The following is a 21,044-nucleotide window of genomic DNA, read 5'->3' on the forward strand; positions in this document are numbered from 1 at the left end:
AAAAAAATCCTTTTTATACCATTCACTTTTAACTTTCTCAATATAGTCCAGTGACGTATAACCTCTACAAAAAACATAAATAACAAAACATAGTGTAGTACCCTTGGGTGTACAAATGTAATATACAAAATAATGGGGCACTCACATGTTCCAGAGCTATATCCTAGCTCTGGGAATATAGGGCAGTAGGTCCGTTTAGGCGACCTTCCTTCCTTTTTCTTAGAAGAGTAGATGGAATATCCTATAAAAGGTTATGGTAACCAGTATGTCAGGAAAAAGAGATATAGAGATAGAGCAACAATGTACAGGAAAATATTCCAATATATAGGTGAGTAAAATACTCACAAGCATGGAGCCTATATATTGGCTCAGTGCAACAGCAGAGTATGGTTGGGGACCACACCACCCTCTTAGGTACTGCAGGAACATTGAAGGTAAATAAAATAAAGCTGTAATACTTAGTAAAAAGATATACACTTTATTAAAACTTAATAGATAAAAATATAAAAAATAAAACCAATATGTAGGTCCCAGAGACACGGTTTGCCGCAGTGGCTTCCTCAATCTGGTACAAAACGCGTCTCTGGTACCTAAATATTGGTTTTATTTATATTTTTTTATCTATTAAGTTTTAATAAAGTGTATATCTTTTTATTAAGTAATACAGCTTTATTTTATTTACCTTCAACGTTCCTGCACTTCCCAAAAGGGTGGTATACCTACTGCCCTATATTCCCAGAGCTAGGATATAGCACTGAAAAATGCAGGAATGAGTACCCCATTCATTTGTATATTACATTTGTACGCCGAAGAGTACTACACTATGTTTTGTTATTTATGTTTTTTGTAGAGGTTATACGTCACTGGACTATATTAATAAAATTTTAAGTGAATGGTATAAAAGGGAATTTTATTCTCTGTTTGCACTAGGTGTATAAGTTATTTATTCTCACTATTTAAGCGCTCCACTATATTTGGAATGATTATACTCACCAGAACCAATACAATAAGCTGTAGTTGTTCTGGTGTCCCTTTAAGTTAGGTAAAAATATATCTTGGCTAACATTTGTAAAGAGTATAAGGCATGTGTCTCTTTGTGTTCATAATCATCCAATGAACTTAGTCGCCGGTAGTGAAAAATTTCAACATATTCCCAGGAAGAGGAATTATGACAAACATTTTTAATTAAATCTTAATTAAATAATGCAGGTGAAGGATCCATTTTTATGCAAAGAACCATGATGTATATAACCAGTGTACAGAATTTAGGCCAAACTCCTCAGTTCGGAATTTGCCTAAATAGTGCTATCGCTACAACCTAATGCAGTGCGTAGACCCACAGGTACGTAGATAGATAGATAGACAGATAAATCAAGTGCTGCTCCATCTAAAGGCCTGCGAGTCTGAAGGTTCTGCACAATATTTTAGCTGTTCCTAGAACTGCACTCTTCTGGACAGAGATCTGGGATGTCTCACTTGGAATCTGCTAAAGTCACACTTCCAACTTGGAGGTTACAGCCCCAAGTTCTCCTGTTGCCACTTTGGCTACTACTGCCTTCACTTACCACATCCTTTGTGACTCCTCTATCAGCCCTTTGTATTTGTACATAATCTCATGTTCCTTCTTAAGGTTATGGTCGCTGCATATTCCCTCATCCATCGCCACTGCATTTATTGCTCCTGGTTGGTTAGCCAGTACTTATTTAATCCGCCTGGATCTGGCCCATTCCACCTAGATCTAGACAGGTCCAGCCTATATTCTGTGAAGATATTTTGGTACACAATCCCAGTAACTAGGTTGTGCCTTTCAGTGTGCGCACCTTGCAACCAACTATTATACACTGGCTTGTCTCTGAGTCCTCTTTAAACCCTTAAGGACACATGACATGTGTGACATGTCATGATTGCCTTTTATTCCAGAAGTTTGGTCCTTAAGAGGTTAAAAAGTCCTCTTTGAAAAGTGTTATCCTTGGGTCCGGCTTGTGGTAGACCACCACGTCTGTTGATCTGGTGCTGAGTGCCTGTTTCTGTGCTGCTATGTTAAACTCCTTAGTGCTGTCTTTCCTGCTGATTTTTCCAACCCCTGGTTGGATTTTATAATGTATCACACCAACTACTGACAATGGTACATGTAGGTGATTGTCTTGCCATGGAATCTCATCTGTATCTGCATTCTCTGTCCGCGGTTGTCTCAGGCATTCCCTTAGCAGTTCATCACAAGGAGCCATCTTTATGACCTGCTTGTGGATGCTCTGTATTTCATCCAGGACTGTGGCCTTGACTCGTATTAGGTCACAGTCTACTTCTTTCCAGTTGGTGGATTTATTAAATGTATAAAATATATAGAGAGATTTTTTTTTAAATGTTCCTCTTTTTTCCTTCTGTTGATCACTTCTCAATGTGAATAAAATCAACATTTAGTGGCTGTCAAACATACAAAATTAAGCCCTGCGCCCAAACTCTGACTACTTCTCGGAGGCACCAATGACTATAGTTCCCATCACCCCCTATACATACAATAAAAAACAAAGAAGAATGTTTATTCCACACTATCCCAAATCCCTGTGCATATTTAAATAACTGGCGGTTTTTTTTGTATCACTCCCATGGCCATTTAAATGTAAGTTCACTTGCCATGTCAGGGCAAAATTTCTTAGGTAACCTCTAGTTATTTAAATGTGCATTGAAATTTGGAAAAATGCGCAAGTAACATTTTCTTTCCCATCAATCATCTCTTTTTTTTGTTTTTTTTGCACCATCGGTGGAACTCCAAATCCAGAAGCAAATAAATATACTTGTCCCATAGTGCTAGTCATTTTCTCAGTTATACATCCGTATGGCACTTTGGAGATACGGAAATTGGAAAAACGAATTTGGATGAATTGCAATTCTGGGAAAACTGAATATACTAGTCTAGTATCTAGTTGTTCTCTTGTCCAGGTTATTATTCAAGATGGGTACTGATGACTGGTAGGGCATATGTATTGATGATGTGTATCTTGTTCATTCCATCGAGCTGAGCTTCAGGACCTGCTTGAGGTACTTGGATGTTGCTGACCTCCTTTTCTCTTTCTCATGGTTCTCATGTGTTTCTGGTATCCTCAGGTACTTGCATCTGTTGGCCTTCTTGTACTTCAACTCCTCCAGTCCTGATTATTTCCCCAGTTTTTTCTATCATGTGCCTACTGTCAGGGTACCTGCTGCCACTGCACATCCAGGAATTCAGCCTGTGGGTCTTCTCCAACCTGATGGGAACACTTCCCACACTCCTACCCCTCATCTCGGCAGTTGCTATGTCTCTTTTTTTTTACACGGCTTGTGCGCGCTGACATCATGACGTCAATGACGTCACAGACGCCAAAACGTTAAAATCTGGACGTTTTGGGGGAGTGGCTATCATTTAAAGAGCCAGACTATAAAAAGGGATCACTTGCAATTAATCATTACCCTGTTGTGGTTCAAGCTTTGTGGTTCCCTATAGTGCAGATTCTGGTTTGGTTTATTTGTTATTGACTTGGCTCCGGTTTGACTATTCTGTGTTCTTCTCCCCTTTGATTTGGCTTGTTTATTCACTGTGATTGATTAGATGCCAAGCCTACCAATCAGAGTGCTCTTTGTCATTTGACACAGCGTGGGAAAATTCCAAAGATCTTTCCCACGCTGTGTAAAATTACACAGAGCACTGTGATTGGATGGATTTCAAGCCACCCAATCAGAGTGCTCTTTGTCATTTTACACAGCGTGGGAAAATTCGAAAGAACTTTCCCACGCTGTGTAAAATGACATAGAGCACTCTGATTGGGTGGCTTGAAATCCATCCAATCACAGTGCTCTGTGTTATTTTACACAGCGTGGGAAAATCCCAAAGAACTTTCCCACGCTGTGTAAAATGACACACAGCACTCTGATTGGGTTGCTTGAAATCCATCCAATCACAGTGCTCTGTGTAATTTTGCACAGCGTGGGAAAGTTGTTTGGAATCTTCCCACGCTGTGTAAAATGACAAAGAGCACTCTGATTGGGTGACTTGAAATCCATCCAATCACAGTGCTCTGTGTCATTTTACACAGCGTGGGAAAGTTCATTTTCCCACGCTGTGTAAAATGACACAGAGCACTGTGATTGGATGGATTTCAAGCCATCCAATCACAGTGCTCTGTGTCATTTTACACAGCGTGGGAAAGTTCTTTGGAATTTTCCCACGCTGTGTAAAATGACAAAGAGCACTCTGATTGGGTGGCTTGAAATCCATCCAATCACAGTGCTCTGTGTCATTTTACACAGCGTGGGAAAATTCCAAAGAACTTTCCCACGCTGTGTAAAATGACACAGAGCACTGTGATTGGATGGATTTCAAGCCATCCAATCACAGTGCTCAGTGTCATTTTACACAGCGTGGGAAAGTTCTTTGGAATTTTCCCACGCTGTGTAAAATGACACAGAGCACTGTGATTGGATGGATTTCAAACCATCCAATCACAGTGCTCTGTGTCATTTACACAGCGTGGGAAAGTTCTTTGGAATTTTCCCACGCTGTGTAAAATGACAAAGAGCACTCTGATTGGCTTAAACCCACCAATCAGAGTGTTCTTAGCCTAATTGCAGGGCGGGGGAAGGCTTTATAAGCCTTCCCCCGCCCTGCGGAGCTCAGTCTGCGCGGAGCCCTCCATGGGTGAAGATGGATTATTTTTTTTGCGCTCGGGTTTTTTCTTTTTCGTCAGGTTTTTTTTTTGCGCTCGGGTTTTTTATTTTATTTTAAGTTCGACGGGTATAATGGATTTTTAGTTGGCCTTTTTTGGGGCTGAAAAATGACGATTTCACAAAAAAGAAGACGTCGAATGGTAAGTTTAATTTTATTTACAGGGTAGTAATTTTATTCCCCCCTCACTGTTTTTTAGGGTGAGGGGGGTAGGTAGGGGCTTTTTTATTTGCGTGGGGGGTGGGTGACTAGGGGCTTGGGGACCCCTAGTCACCTTTGAGGGGTGGTATGTTTCTATGTTATCTAGTGTTGGTTTGCTCATTTTGGAAAATACAGTAAAGATTGAAACTATGTAATTTAACAAATATCTAATGTAATCAAAAATCTGTGCCAGAAAGAAAATTAATTGGTATCTATAACAGCATGCAGTACAAATATGCAATGAATGTATGCTTCATTGCTCCTAAACAAACCTTCAGGCCATGAGACCATTAAGGTTAGCAGGTATGTAAGATCACTGTTAGTGATGCATACTCTATGTTGAAAGGCTCATTTTTGCTTGTCAATATGAATCTAAAAACAAAGCTCTAGGGTAGTATACTGTTTAATTATGAATACCCCTTTATGCATTATAAAAACTGCCTTCCCTGTGTTCCCGTGTGTGGTTTAAATGCTGATTTTGCTCATGCTGTTTCATACCAAGTTAACCTATCAGGTTATAGATCTGGTTATATAGAATGTCCTACTATCAGATTTGCATTTAATTATTGTACCCGTTACAAAACATAAAATGTATCATCTGTGTTCTTTAAGGTTTACTAATCTATTTTATATGTTTACTATACATTATGTTACACATTCTGTTACATCGGGTTTTATCTGTATGTTTCATGAATTGCAAAAAATGCAATTTACAACCCTTTAAAGCATCACCAGTGGGGTGATTAAGACGCCCAAAAAAATCCAATCAATAAGAGCAATCCGTTTGCAAGCCCATTTTTCTTCCTTCTTAATGCCAGAGAAGACAAATGATGGCCAATGTTATGAAGCTTGCTAGCACTGTTATGAAAATGATTCACTAAATCTCGCTTAAAGATTTTAATCTTCCACTAGCCCTGGTTTTCATCCCTTCATTATGTCAAGTAAGAACTGTAGCCATTGCCACAGTCCTTGACAAACGACTCACAAGCGCATGTGATTTACATCTCTCTAGAACGCTCATCTCTTTGCCAACTTCCTATTTATGAGAATTCGGTCCTTTACTTGCTTGCAGTCAGACAAGATATGTAATAAAAAAAAGCTTTCCAGTCTCAAGTCTTTCATCTCATAAATTATTATGGTGTCATACACATAATTGCTGCCTTAGTGTAATTTAAAATTTCCCCCAAATGATTTTCAGAGTTGTAGTCTGTTTTAATTTAATGTATGTCACATTGGGCACTGAGCAGCTTATTACAACTTGAGTCATAATGGCAATAACAAAAGGTATTATTGATATTTGAACAGTATGAATCTAATCTATTGAGGTGTTCGTGTTTTAAAATACCTTTGCTGTTATTAAGGAAATGGATAGAGGAGCCAGAAGGATAATTTACTAGAAGCTTTGCACTGTAATCATTCCCCACTGATAGGAATTCCAGTGAGCTAGGAATAAAATCTCTAGATACACAGAGTCGTCGTATTTGGCATGAGGGGCCTGGACACTAGGCTCTAAACATTAAAGGCAGTGGTTTGACCTAGAAGTGGCTGTACCTGTGATCTGGCTGTTTGTGATGCTTGGCAGCCCACAAAAAGCCAATAAAATGCTATCTAGGTCACAATAGGAAATATTTACTGCTTTCTAGAAGACAATGTAGATTTTTGTGCATTTGTCTGTGAATAATCTGGATTTAACATACAAAATGGTGGTATGTTTTCAGATTTGTCAGTGATGCAGATTTGTTTTTTTTTCAAATAGGAATCCAGAGAAGATTATGGATAGCATATACTTGGAAAGTGCAACGATTGCTTCCAGGATTATATTTTTCAACGTATTTTTATACAATGCGTTTGTGTTCTGTGTGCTTTGGATTATGTAATGTGAAGTTTCTTAAGTGTACACAACTCCTATCATGCTTTGTGAAATTCTGACTGAGAGTAGTGGGAGTAAAAAAAAACTACTCATGTAATGGGATAGTGAGACAACCACTTGCTGAACAGCTTTTTGTGGCATTTAAGTCCAGTCAACCAAATCATATGGTTGGCTAAGCCTGATAATAATTATAGTCTACAATAGCTTTACATAGCAAATCACCATTTTAAAGGAACAGTCCAAGCAGGGTGACGTATAACCTAGGTCTGCCAGGGCCTCTACCATTGTCAGACATTCAGCTGGTCCTGCACTGCAGGGGGATAGCTGAGGAGAGTTTCCAGATCTCCGTACAGGAAGATAAGTTTCTGACTCTTCATACAAGAAGAGGTTTAGACAGGAATTAGATATATATATACCAAATAAGTTGTGGTGGGGACAAAGTGTGGATAAAAGCCCCTTCCACTTGTGTTTAACATTGCATTAACTATCTATATATATTTCCCCACCATAACCTATTTGGATTTTGCTTCCCAAGCACTACCAAGCCTCAATAAGCAAACCAGTAACCAACCTCATGCTGATAATTGGCATTAACAATGAAACAGTTGTCCATGAGTGGTTTACTGGCTTTGCATCTTTTTCTAAGTGGTGTTTCAAAGCTGTTGTATACAGCAAACACAGACTCAAAGGAATCCATGTTTAAAATGGAATGAGGCAAACATTTGATTCTTTTTTTAAACTAATTTGCATATGCCTACCCAGAATCCTTTGCGGTAGTAACATCACTGCAGATTTGTGATTTTTGTGGGAAAAGCAAGTCTTATGGCTTGACTTGTGTGCAGATTTTTGTTTAGCATTGTATTAACTATCCACAGACTTCAGGTGGAAAAATCTCAATTTTTCTCCACCATAACTTATTTGGAATATATATATATTAGGAGTAAAACCACCCATCACTGTGAGTAGCTTTGGGTTGGAGATGTGTCCTCAATGTTTCTCTACGCATTTGATTGGATAAAGCCCAGCACTAACAAGGAAATAAGTACTTGGCAAAAAGGGGTGGGGCTTCATTAGCTGCAAAGGCCAATTCTGCAGCTAATAGAAGGTAAATTTGTATGACTTAGAAAATAGTTGTGCTATTTTTTTTATTTTTTTTATTTACAACAGTTAATTACATGTATAAAACACGTGTGTCTTTGGGCATATTTTTTTCATTGAAAGGACCACTAAAGGCAACTAGACCACTTAATCTCAATGAAGTGGTCTCAGTGCAGTGGACCTTTGGTTCTAAGTCCCCTGCGGGTGGAACAAGACCAGCGTTATGAGGTAAGTATAGTAAAATTCACCGTTCACGAGGAAAGAAGGGCACCTAAATAAGTATGGGAACAATATACATACATACATTTTCAATAACAAATAAATAGAAAGCAAAGCAAAATTAAATATGAAATCTAATATGTTTAAGAGTCTAACCCTAGCACAGCACAGATGTGTCCTTTACATTGTGAATCAAATCACCCATATGTGAATACTGCAGGATTGGGTATTTTTGTACTGTTATTCTACAAGCAGAATCCACATTTTATAATGATGTCTATTGAAAGTACAATGACTCATGATAGATCCATCATAGTGAATATCTAATTGCATATGTATAAATTTGACATTTATGTATGCTTCACATTTTAGACATTTTAGCATTCTCAGTTTAAATCCTGGGCATTTATTTTATCTCAAATCTTCAAACTTCCAAAGCCTTATATTTTGCCTAATTTCCATTGCGTGGCTCTGATAAATTTTGTGTTCTTTAAACCTGTTTTGAAGACTTCTTATCCCTACACTTACATCCACATAAATTCATAGCATACACATTACACGGTTTTCATGATTTGATCTAAAAGCAAAATAATTAATACGCATTTTTTAAACAATGCATTTTATTTGTTGATAAGTAGCACCTTTAAATTTAATTTACAGAAGTATAGGTGGTTTAAAATAATGGAAGCGTAATGTATTGGTGTTTATGAGCTATTCCTTGTCCTCCATTGATTCATGTGGATATGATTGAAACAGAAATACCATTTGATTAAAATACATGAAATAAATGAAAATTATAAAATACCTCACTTATCGGGATGTTAATTCTGTTGGCATTTTTGTAAATCTGCATTCCAAAAACATCCAGCCAATTCCTTACAAATATTATAACTGCATGTGCACAAAATGTACAATTAAAGGGGACACTAAATTGGGCCAAACCTTAGTGCTGTTGTCCTGTCCATTTAACCCTTCAATGTAAACAATGCAGATTTTTAGAATTTGCGATGTTTACATTACAGGGTTCAATTCAACCACTAGTGACTACCTTCCTGACAGCCACTAGAGGAGCTTCTCCTGCAGAAAAACCTGGACACATAATGCAGATGGTCATGGGAAAGCATTAAATACAACCCTTTACTATGGGGAAGCTTGGATGCGTGTTCAGCAGTAATCATGCATGCACATCAGACCCCAAATCCTCCTCTATGAGGGGATCATAGGATTCAACCATCCAGTAAAAAGCATTTTAAAAACATTTTAATGGCAAACATGGGGTAAGGGGTGGGAGAGGCAGTAGCTAATACAACTAGGGACAGGGGCACTATGACATTAGCAATACACGTTTGTATTCCTAACACTTAAGTGTTCCTTTAAGCTGTGATCTTGCTATAGTCCATATATCTATATTTCGAGGAGTTTTGCCTGAGCATATGTCAAGGAATGCCCTGTGGCCAGGGCCACTCTATACAACCTCCACACATGTGTAGATGAAGTTTAGGTTTGTACACATTTATCTGTGCTGGCTGCTGTGTATTGCAGGAAGTGGTGATATAATTTACTGTCCATCCACTATAGTCAGAAGGACCGATCAGAGCAGAAACATTTTATTGTCAGCTTTTGAGGACCAAGGCTCAAGTGGAGAAGAAAGAAAGTTTAAAATAATATCTTGTATGTGTTTGTGCTTATTTCATATCCTCGTATGAATTTGAATTCATATTAGCATATTGTCACGGAAGCTCCCGTACCATAGCCTGCTGGAGAGGCATAACAGCTAGTCTCTTGCCAACAGACTATGAGCCTGGTCACCAACTTAAAAATGATATATAGGATATGGGCAGGGCCGGACTGGGAAGAAAATTCGGCCCGGGCATTTTTTAATTACAGCGGCCCACTAAAAAGGGGGCGGGCCAGATAGGGTGTGTTTTGTCATCACCAATGACAAGCACGCCCCAACACAAAGTGAGCATGTTGGTTCAATGCTCTTCCAGGGTAGACCATGCTCAGAGCTCTGCTGAAGAGCTCTGGCATGAGAAAAAGACCCTGTATTTGTTCTGCACAGCGCAAGCAAATTCAATAACATGCTTGCACTGTGTTTGCTTGAAATTTGTCTCTGGTGTCTCCATAGTTGGGATACCAGGAGACAAAAATGCTAGGAAAGCATACTGTGCAGTGTGTGTGAGGGTGCTGTGTGTGTGTGTGTGTGTGTGTGTGAGAGGGGTGCAGTGTGTGTAAGTGATGGGTGCTGTGTTTGCGTGAGGGTGCTATGTGGGTAAGGGTGCTGTGTGTGTGTGCGAGTAGGTGCTGTGTTTGCGTGAGGGTGCTATGTGCGTGTGAGGAAGCTGTGTGTGTCAGGGGTGCAGTGTGTGTGTGTGAGGGTGCTGTGAGTGTTAGGGGTACAGTGTGTGTGTTTGTGTATGTGTGTGCTAGTGAGGGTGCTGTGAGTGTCAGGGGTGCAGTGTGTGTGTGCTGTGAGTGTCAGGGGTGCAGTGTATGTGTGCTCTGCATGTCAGAGGTGCAGTGTGTGTGTGTGTGAGGGTGCTGTAAGTGTTAGGGGTGCAGTGTGTGTGTGCTGTGAGTGTCAGGGATGCAGTGTGTGAGGGTGCTGTAATTGTTAGGGGTGCAGTGTGTGTGTGCTGTGAGTGCCAGGGGTGCAGTGTGTGTGAGTGAGGGTGCTGTGAGTGTCAGGGGTGCAGTGTGTGTGAGTGAGGGTGCTGTGAGTGTTAGGGGTGCAGTGTGTGTGAGTGAGGGTGCTGTGAGTGTTAGGGGTGCAGTGTGTGTGTGTGTGTGTGTGTGCTGTGAGTGTTAGGGGTGCAGTGTGTGTGTGTGCTGTGAGTGTTAGGGGTGCAGAGTGTGTGTGTGTGTGTGTGTGTGCTGTGAGTGTCAGTGGTGCTGTGAGTGTTAGGGGTGCAGTGTGTGTGTGTGTGTGCTGTGAGTGTTAGGGGTGCAGTGTGTGTGTGTATGCTGTGAGTGTCAGGGGTGCAGTGTGTGTGAGTGAGGGTGCTGTGAGTGTTAGGGGTGCAGTGTGTGTGTGTGTGTGCGCGTCTGTGCACGTGTGCGCGCGTGCGTGTGTGCATGTGTGTGCTGTGAGTGTTATGGGGTGCTGTGTGTGTGTGTGCTGTGAGTGTTATGGGGTGCAGTGTGTGTGTGTGCTGTGAGTGTGAGTGTGCTATGGCAACGCTCCGAATCTCGCGAGAGGAACCCGGCGGAGCTGCAAGTTAGAGCTCCGCCGGGTTCCTCTGCTGGAAGGCTGGCTCCCTCCCTCTCTCCCCGCCGGCGGCCGCAATATCCTGCATGTGGGCCGGTGAGGGAGATCTCTAATCTCCCCAACGGCCCGCCATGGACTACTGCAGGGCCAGCGCTCGGATAGTGCCGGCCCTGCAAAGACCGGCAGGGGAGATCCTGTGATCTCCCTGCCGGCCTCGGCCCATGGCCACCGCGGCCCACTGGGCATTTGCCCGGTGTGCCCGATGGCCAGTCCGGGCCTGGATATGGAGGTACATTGTGTTAATGTTGAGTTATTATGTAAAATGTTGAGCTGGATGAAGGCTATTGTGTTAATTGTATTATGTAAAAGCTATTGTGCTATGTGTCTTGGTGTCCAGCAGGAAATTAAGTTATCATGTCTTGACCTAATTATGTCCCAGACTTCTAGGCCACATTGTCAGGATTACAGATGATCCAACACGCAGAAATGTGTCACACCTAGGACTAAGGGTAACAACTAACCGGACCTTAGAATGGCCGGACTTAACGTACCTAAGAATAGTCAATATACTAGCCGAGGTCGGGGACACAGAATGGGACACAGCGATAAGGGAAAGCCAATAGTCAAGGATACCAGACGTCAGGGAAGTCAAAACGAAGCCAAAGTCAATAACCAGAAACACACGATCAGGAACACACTCTCGGATAACCATCGAAGGGAAACCACAACAGGGCACTGAGAACAAGTAAAAACGAGTTTAAATAAGCCTCCTGCAGATCTGATTGGCTGTATCCGGCCTTTGACACCAAAACTCTGTTGGCGTCAAAGCTTCAAAGATTAATTTAGGTTGTAAGTTCTGACCTCCCATAATATCAAATGAATGCCTTTTGAAATTGACAATACCACCTCTACCAGGCAGCCAGTTCATATATGCATGAACATAACTTTAGTTTTACCAAACCAATCTGAACACTTTTTGGATATGTTTTGCGCTCAGATCGGGGCTATTTGGGAATATAATTTTTGTGGGGTTCTGATGCTGTTACGTATTTTTGTGATATGTAAAAATTGTTTGTAAGGTGTCCTATTTGAGAGATAATTGAATTAGCTTATGTGACGAGACCAATCTCGCCACATTGCATTGGAGGAACCTGGTTGCCCGCCTGTTGCCTCTGGACTATGGCCCCATGTTAAAAGCTTGATTTTCCCCTGCAAAGAGACGAAAGCCGGGTCATTCGGTGGTTGCCCTGTTTGAGCGGTGATGCCCCAGATAGCTATGCCATGGGGCCCATTCGTATAATGAAAGACTATGGGAAAGACTTTGGCTCCATGGTAATTGAACTGTATGTGTGTGATCTGAGCGCCATTCAGTAATAATGTGTGCTCAGATCTGAGCTATCTGGGGATATGTTGAATGTACCTGTTTTATGTAAGTTATGAATAATGTGGAAAAACTGTATTTCTCTGCTTGTGATAATTAAATTACCCATTGTGTAAGGTAATTGTATCACAGGCAAAGGGGAGGATTTTGTGTGGGAGTGTCTGAGTGTATCGTACGTGTTTATTGGTTGTTTTCCAAAACCCTGTGGGTGGTACTAATGTGTATATAAGATCAATAAACCCACAGCTCTGTCTGTTCACTGCTTGACCCACAACACAGAGCTTTGTCTCGTTCTTGGGGGGATTTACTGTATGCTGTTAGAGACTGATTGCCAGGAGTGTAAACCGCTTGGGTGCTTTTCCTGTTCAGCTGCTAGCAGCTATTCGTGAGGTTCCTGTTCGGGAGTTTGGGGTTCTGCAGTAGCTGTGCCTGTGTCTCGGAAAGGGGAAGATTTACTAAACGGCTGTAAACCCCTTTTATGCCTGGGGGTGCCGTTACAGCTTAATTGGAGCTCAGTTATCTCTCAAACACAATTGCTTGTGGGAAGGAAAACCCTGTGATTTTGTATTAGAAACCCCATGCTAGAGGCACTGCATAAAAGCCGAGTGTGGCCTAATAAAGTCAGATTGCTGCTTTTACCCAAGATGACTGGATGCGTTCATTATATTGGGGAAACTCTACACAACAGGAATACTTTCACTATATTCAGCACATCTGGAATTAGGATTAGTGGAGGATTGAAGGAATAACAGCAATAGACTCACAAACCCGTGACACATATTAACCCATGTATGTAGTTAGAATATATGATTAGTAATTATGCAATGCATCGTGGAGGTGAGTTGTACATTTAAGTCATGTAAAATAAATAGTTACATATGAGACAAATTAACAATTAGTTTATACAAAGTGCAATATTTAAGGCAGAAGAGTATGTTTTTGCTTGATCAACACAGTAATAGACCAAACTGGATATTTTTTTTATACATTATGTGCAAGGTATTTTCTTATACATATTGTACGAGGTACCTTATTTTCAGCCTCTCCAAAATGTTAGGATGGCATTTGATTCAAAACTTCAATTCCTTTCCACTTATTATAGAATTATGCTTGCAGCTACATTTGTTCAGCTGTAGTTTTCATCTTGTTAGATTTGAGGTCAAAATTGTAATTACAGTGATGACTTTCAGCACCTCTGCAGCTCCTCACAAAAAAAAAAACATTAATATCAAAGCTTTCAAAGTAATAAAGGTTGATTGTGAGCTTATTTTAGTAGCCATGAGGTCTACTAAAATACCTCATGTCTAATTATATTGTATAAAAAATAAGTAGGTTTGGGTTAATCCAGTAAAAATCTTTCATATTGGTGTCCTATTTCCTGATTAGATGTGCGCATTTAAATGTATTTTCATATGTTATAGAAATCGTCAAGATGGGCTGAGAAGAAATTTACTTTAGGTCTATATATGTCTGCATATAGAATTTGTATGTTAATATAAAGGACATTACATCCAGTTAAGTCACAAAGAAAAATTATATTTTCGACAAGAATTGACGTTCGTATATAATAAAAAACATTCTATGCCTATAAATGACTGCAACGGAAGTCAGTATAGCAGGTTTTTACCACCTCCTATATACTGGACATTATACTTTAGGTTTATCCCCTTAGAAAGCAAGAATATTTTTTTAAATTAAGTTTTACTTACCTTAATTCAGCGTCGACCAAATCTCCCAGTGCTGCTTGGCATGCCACCTTGTGACATCATGGGATCCTCAAAGAGAACCAATCAAAAGCTTAGCTATTTAAGGGAGGGTGGAAAAGGAGGAAAAGGAGGAAAAGGAGGAGGGAGGGCGGGTGGCAAAACAAAATAGCGAATTGGACAAGGGAGGCAGGTGGGAGGAAGGGAGGGAAGACAGGACAGAGTCTGCAAGGAGAGAAACAGAGTCTGTCTGTCACCAGCATGTAGTGCACACTGACAACACCTAAAATATGCACAGAATGGACTTTAGGCAGTCTGGAACACAGTATATATATACAGTGATGATTATGATCATACAGTGATGATTATGATCAGATCACATTTTATTTAATTTGTGCAGAAATCCATATCATTCCAAAGGGTTCACATACTTTTTCTTGCAACTGTTGCAAGAAAAAGTATGTGAACCCTTTGGAATGATATGGATTTCTGCACAAATTAAATAAAATGTGATCTGATCATAATCTAAGTCACAACAATAGACAATCACAGTCTGCTTAAACTAATAACACACAAAGAATGAAATGTTGCCATGTTTTTATTGAACACACCATGTAAACAGTCACAGTGCAGGTGGAAAAAGTATGTGAACCCTTGGATTTAATAACTGGTTGAACCTCCTTTGGCAGCAATAACTTCAACCAAACGTTTCCTGTAGTTGTAGATCAGACGTGCACAACGGTCAGGAGTAATTCTTGACCATTCCTCTTTACAGAACTGTTTCAGTTCAGCAATATTCTTGGGATGTCTGGTGTGAATCGCTTTCTTGAGGTCATGCCACAGCATCTCAATCGGGTTGAGGTCAGGACTCTGACTGGGCCACTTCAGAAGGCGTATTTTCTTCTGTTTAAGCCATTCTGTTGTTGACTTACTTCTATGCTTTGGGTAATTGTCCTCTTGCAACACCCATCTTCTGTTGAGCTTCAGCTGATAGACAGATGGCCTTAAGTTCTCCTGCAAAATGTCTTGATAAACTTGGGAATTAATTTTTCCTTCAATGATAGCAATCCGTCCAGGCCCTGATGCAGCAAAGCAGCCCCAAACCATGATGCCCCCACCACCATACTTCACAGTTGGGATGAGGTTTTAGATGTTGGTGTGCTGTGCCTCTTTTTCACCACACATAGTGTTGTGTGTTTCTTCCAAACAACTCAAATTTGGCTTCATCTGTCCACAGAATATTTTGCCAGTACTGCTGTGGAACATCCAGATGCTCTTGTACAAACTGTAAACGTGCAGCAATGTTTTGTTTGGACAGCTGTGGCTTCCTCTGTGGTATCCTCCCATGAAATCCATTCTTGTTTAGTGTTTTACGTATTGTAGATTCGCTAACAGGGATGTTAGCATTTGCCAGTGACTTTTGTAAGTCTTTAGCTGACCCTCTAGGATTCTTCTTCACCTCATTGAGCAGTCTGCGCTGTGCTCTTGCAGGCATCTTTACAGGACGGCCACTCCTAGGGAGAGTAGCAGCAGTGCTGAACTTTCTCCATTTATAGACAATTTGTCTTACCCTGGACTGATGCACAGCAAGGCTTTTGGAGATACTTTTATAACCCTTTCCAGCTTTATGCAAGTCAACAATTCTTAATCGTAGGTCTTCTGAGAGCTCTTTTGTGCGAGGCATCATTCACATCAGGCAATGCTTCTTGTGAAAAGCAAACCCAGAACTGGTGTGTGTTTTTTAGTGGGCAGGGCAGCTGTAACCAACACCTCCAATCTCATCTCATTGATTGGACTCCAGTTAGCTGACATCTCACTCCAATTAGCTCTTGGAGATGTCATTAGTCTATGGGGTGCACATACTTTTTCCACCTGCACTATGAATGTTTGCATGGTGTGTTCAATAAAAACATGGCAACATTTCATTCTTTGTGTGTTATTAGTTTAAGCAGACTGTGATTGTCTATTTTTGTGACTTAGATGATGATCAGATCACATTTTATGACCAATTTGTGCAGAAATCCATATCATTCTACAGGGTTCACATACTTTTTCTTGCAACTGTAAATCAAAATTTTGATAAAAACTGTTAAAGCAGTAATTAAAATGCTTAATCTTATATAGACTTGCTTGTTAGCAGACTGGTCATAGTAGCTAGAGCACATGCCCTGCAATTGCTGTCACAGTGAACAATAAAATTGTCTGTGTAGAAAGGGTCTCTTTCTTATCTGTCACTCACTTCTCAGCAAGATGTCTATGCCAAGAATCGATGGGCTAGTGATGGAAGGGCTTATGTCTTTTTTAGTTGTTACATTCAATGAACATACTCTATAGATTACTACCTTATAGCACAATATGCAATATTTCTCCCTAATACTTGCAGTAGAGTACTATAACAGGTACATTTCTGTACCAACATGGTAACATGGTAACTATTGTAACTGTGGACACTGGAGCTTTCTTTAATTTGTCTAATGAATTTTGCAGATTTCTAAAGTGGCTACACCCTGTTGTTTGTGACATCGCAGTTTGGTGTGTGGTGGCCCAGACTCTTAACTGAACCTGTCCCTCGTGGCTGCTGCCATCTCGATCCGGTGCAAGCTCTTCAGCTCGCGGTGCCTCATTAGCGCATGCGCAAGAGTACAACATAGATGTCTAGGAATGATCCGATGAGACCTTCCATAGACAAAGCCCTTTTACCCTCATTTGTCAATAGTGATGGTTGTAGGCTGACAGCATTACCTCTGCTACATGTGTCATGCTTTTTGAAGCATAGGAAAAATACAAGAAACAAAGGAGTCCCTATATTGTCTTATGATATTTTTGGTAGTGGAATTTCAGTGAAATATGAGCATTCCATAAAATGTTTGTCTTTATGAATTTATTTTTTTTCCTGTTTGCGTGGGGTGGGTGACAGATCCGTGTTAATTAAGAAGTCTGATACATATAGCCTGATACTGATGCTGATCTTTAGCTGCCCGCCCACACTTTGCTAGTGGGAAAACATTTAATACAAATGTTGGAGACATTTGAAAATTGTAAATATCTTGAATATTGTTTTTTAATACTCACGTTCATGGTTATACGTGGAAATGACCTAAAGAAAAGCCTCACTTGTTTCCCAAATTCATTTCTGCTTTTGTGACTAGCTAAATAAACTGCAAGTCCCTTGGCCTCATCAGAGACACATGCCAGAAACCAACAGATGGTAAACAAGTAGGAAATGACCCACCAGCTTCTCATTAGGACTATAGGGAAATTGTAATGGGTCCCACTTTGCCTTGTTTTCTTTCTCCTACCCTTTCAACTACTGTTTTAGTTTCAAGTCAACAACCATCATGTATATTTTAAAAGGTCTATCAAACACATTTTGCCCAAAACATGTACCAGGCCCCCGCTCTTAATTAGTTTATTTTAAATAATCAATGATTTTAGTAGTAATTGGAGTGGAATACATATTTTCATGCCAGCAAATTATCACTAATTAAGGGTAAGATAAGATAGCTTTGTAATAGTCATGTCTGGGGAAATATATTTAATACTGCAAAACAAAATAAATAGTGGTCAATAAACTGGAATATCAATAAGTACTTTAGAACTGGCTTATTTGTTATATATTTTAAATATATATATATATATGTATATATATATACGGTATTTAGTATTCAGGATATTGATTTTGCATGGTTTTGATCTCCTTCAACTTAGTGTGATTGCTATTTCCTTGCTATTAAAATCATTATAAATAAAAGTGGAAGTGGTTTTAATTTCCCGCAGTGTTTTGTAGGCTCTGATGTTTTTAGTAGCATTAACAAGACTGCATGGGGTGCTGGTTTTAGATTTGTACAATTTAATGCAATTCGCTGCTTGTTTAGAAACATGCTCATATTACAGTCATTTGGGGGTGATTTAATACCATCTTTCTAGTCTGTTTTTCATGTACTACAAATGCGGAATCATCATTAGAGTGCAGGGAAATTGTTTTCATTTGGGAAAAGAGGCTATCAGCATTATCTGTTATTTTTGCACATTAAATCATAAACTCAGCATTATGTGCTGTGTGGTTATTAATTATTTACAAATAAATATTTACAGACTGAAAATCGGTGTAAATAATAAACAAATATTTCAAATAAAAAGTTATATGGTAGATTATTGTCCTAAAGTATTCATTTATTTAGAAAGTCAGACAGACGGATGATAGATCTATTTACATTTCATAATATATGTTTACATGTCATAATGCTAATTCTAGAAAAAATCTGTTCTGGACAAAGGGTCCCTAAAAAAAATCATATTTCCATTTGTCTCAAATACTATTTAAAAACCTCCAAATAAGCCCAGACAGGACTTCCACTTTTTTAGATTTTCAGCTCACATTTTCTATGTTGAAAAAACAAAAACAGAAATAGTATGCCTCCCATCCATCCCAATATCACGGGGGCAGTCCCAACATTTTCACCAAAAGAGGAACACCCGGGAATTGTCCCCAAAAGTGTAGTTCCATCATTACAAGTGCCTGCCTTGCACTCAGGGCTATGTGACCCCGCAGGGAGCACTTAAATAGTGCTCCCTGCATGGTCTGCCCTCTGTGGGCTGCATTGTTTGATTGGCAGACAGCTTGGTGTACAATCGTGTCACTCGCATACACCCTTTATTCCCCGTCCCAGAGGTGTCCTGTTTCTTGGTACATCAATGTTGAGGGGTATGAAATATTGACAATTTCTTGCTAGTAAACAGTTTAAGCCAGTAACATTCTAAGGAAGGATGTATTTGTTCAAGTCAAAACCTTGATTATATTCACAAACCATAGAACTCCATTGAGATATGGAGTGCTCCGCTATTACACTATTTGTCTAGGGTAACTAGTCATCAATTTTAATGAGAACTCAGTCGAGGGGTTCTGTGTCAGGATCTACTCAGATATAATACCTAGAACATTAGTCATCTGCATATACAGATAGAACGGTATAATTCAGGAAATAGGGAGAAAGACACAGGGTGTATTATTAGTAGTTTAGAAATGGCCAAGATATGGGTAGTGAGAGGTATACAATATCAAAGTGTCTTGTCCAGTAGGGGGTATAACAGAAAGTGTGAGCACTGTGAAACAAGTTTGGCGAAAATTAAAAAGTCAAACACAATGTAAACACACTAGAGAGAAAGAAACCACAATAAGTCAACAACACATAGAGCAATATGGTGGTGGAATTTTGTCATCATTGAGCTACTCCAAAATACCTTTTCATGTATCTTGATAAAGTGTTCAGTACAGACATTACTGATCATCATCATTCCAACAGAAGAAGACGTAAAGAATGTGGGCAGTGCCTGGAGTACTACCAGGGGTAAATAAATTGTCCTGAGCTGTGACACAACTTGGGCAAATCTAGTGGAACTCCAGTTTCAGTAGCTCTGTGAAGCTCAAACGGTTATTTATTCACTATAGAAAGAATTCAAAGTGAATTTTAAATTTAAAGGGACACTCCAGGCAGCCCTTTTTACTCACCTCGTTCCAGTGCCAGGAGCCTCGGGAAACCGCGCCCCCTATTTCGTCAAAATGACGAAATAGACGGGGGCAAACAGGGAGCAATCAGACGCTTACATTCGGAAGCGTCATTGCTCCCTTGTGCACATGCGCGGCTACGCCGCACATGCGCACATACTTCATAGGACGGCTTTCATACCGCCCTATGAAGTCCTGAGCGCACTACCGCGCATGCGCGTGGTGTGCGCGGCCGCGAGCTGAGCTGACTGACAGCTCAGCTCGCGGTCTTTGCCTGCCCCCTCTCCTCTGCTGACAGGCAGGAGAGAGAAGGCTCGCACACAGTGCCTTCTCTCTCCTACACACAGACGTATTTTAATCCCTGCAGGGGAGCTATAGATCTCACCTGAACAACTACATTAAGCTGTAGTTGTTCAGGTGACTATAGTGTCCCGTTAAGGCCAAAATAGACAAACCAGAAAGAAACAGAAAAAGTCAGCAATTTACTTTGACTTCTTACAACAGTGGATAACCCTGTTAAAATATATCAAAGCTAATGTCTTGTAGTCACTCTCCCCAATAAAATATCTGAGCTGCCTTACAATTATATTCGTAAATATCTGAGAACAACTAAGATCATTGTGAATAGATACCTGCATCATTCTCTTGGTTGAAATGTGCAAATTGGGACATAATGCATTATTTTGGCCTTTAGAAAGTAAGTTATTTAGCAAGTCTTTTTTCCTTAAGTAAACAACTTAATAGTTGTCCCTTGAGAGTGTGACTGTTCAAAAGGATTCTAGTATTTGTTTTTTATTTGTTTGAGATGCAGTTTATAAGGAACTGTAGTTACTTTGTGTAATTAATGATGAGAGCATATAGACTATGTCTGGCCTAAAGAAAAAGAAAACTATTTAAGTAATGCAACGCTATTTTTTTAGGTCTGAAAGAATTTACCATTTATTCGACTGAATATAAAACTATCACTTGTACTATACACGGAGAGTAAAGGTAGTTTAAAGAGATGGGATTAACCTTCAGAGTTGAGTGTTTTGGCCGTGGTGCCACTATCATTGCATTAAAAGATTTACTAACTACAATAGCTTATTTGTAAAAATTCTACAACTTGGCTATATTAACAGATTTGCTATTTTGAATTTTTCCATTTGGATTTTAGTTC

At 39.9% G+C, this 21,044-nt stretch overlaps 1 protein-coding gene across 2 annotated transcripts in view; it reads left to right on the forward strand.

Annotated features, from left to right (window-relative positions):
• RELN (reelin) overlaps window positions 1-21,044 on the forward strand; it is a 466,948-nt gene that overhangs the window by 46,115 nt on the left and 399,789 nt on the right. The window lies entirely within an intron of this gene.

The sequence above is a fragment of the Pelobates fuscus genome, chromosome 3 (genome assembly GCF_036172605.1).
Source record: "Pelobates fuscus isolate aPelFus1 chromosome 3, aPelFus1.pri, whole genome shotgun sequence".
NCBI lineage: Eukaryota > Metazoa > Chordata > Amphibia > Anura > Pelobatidae > Pelobates > Pelobates fuscus.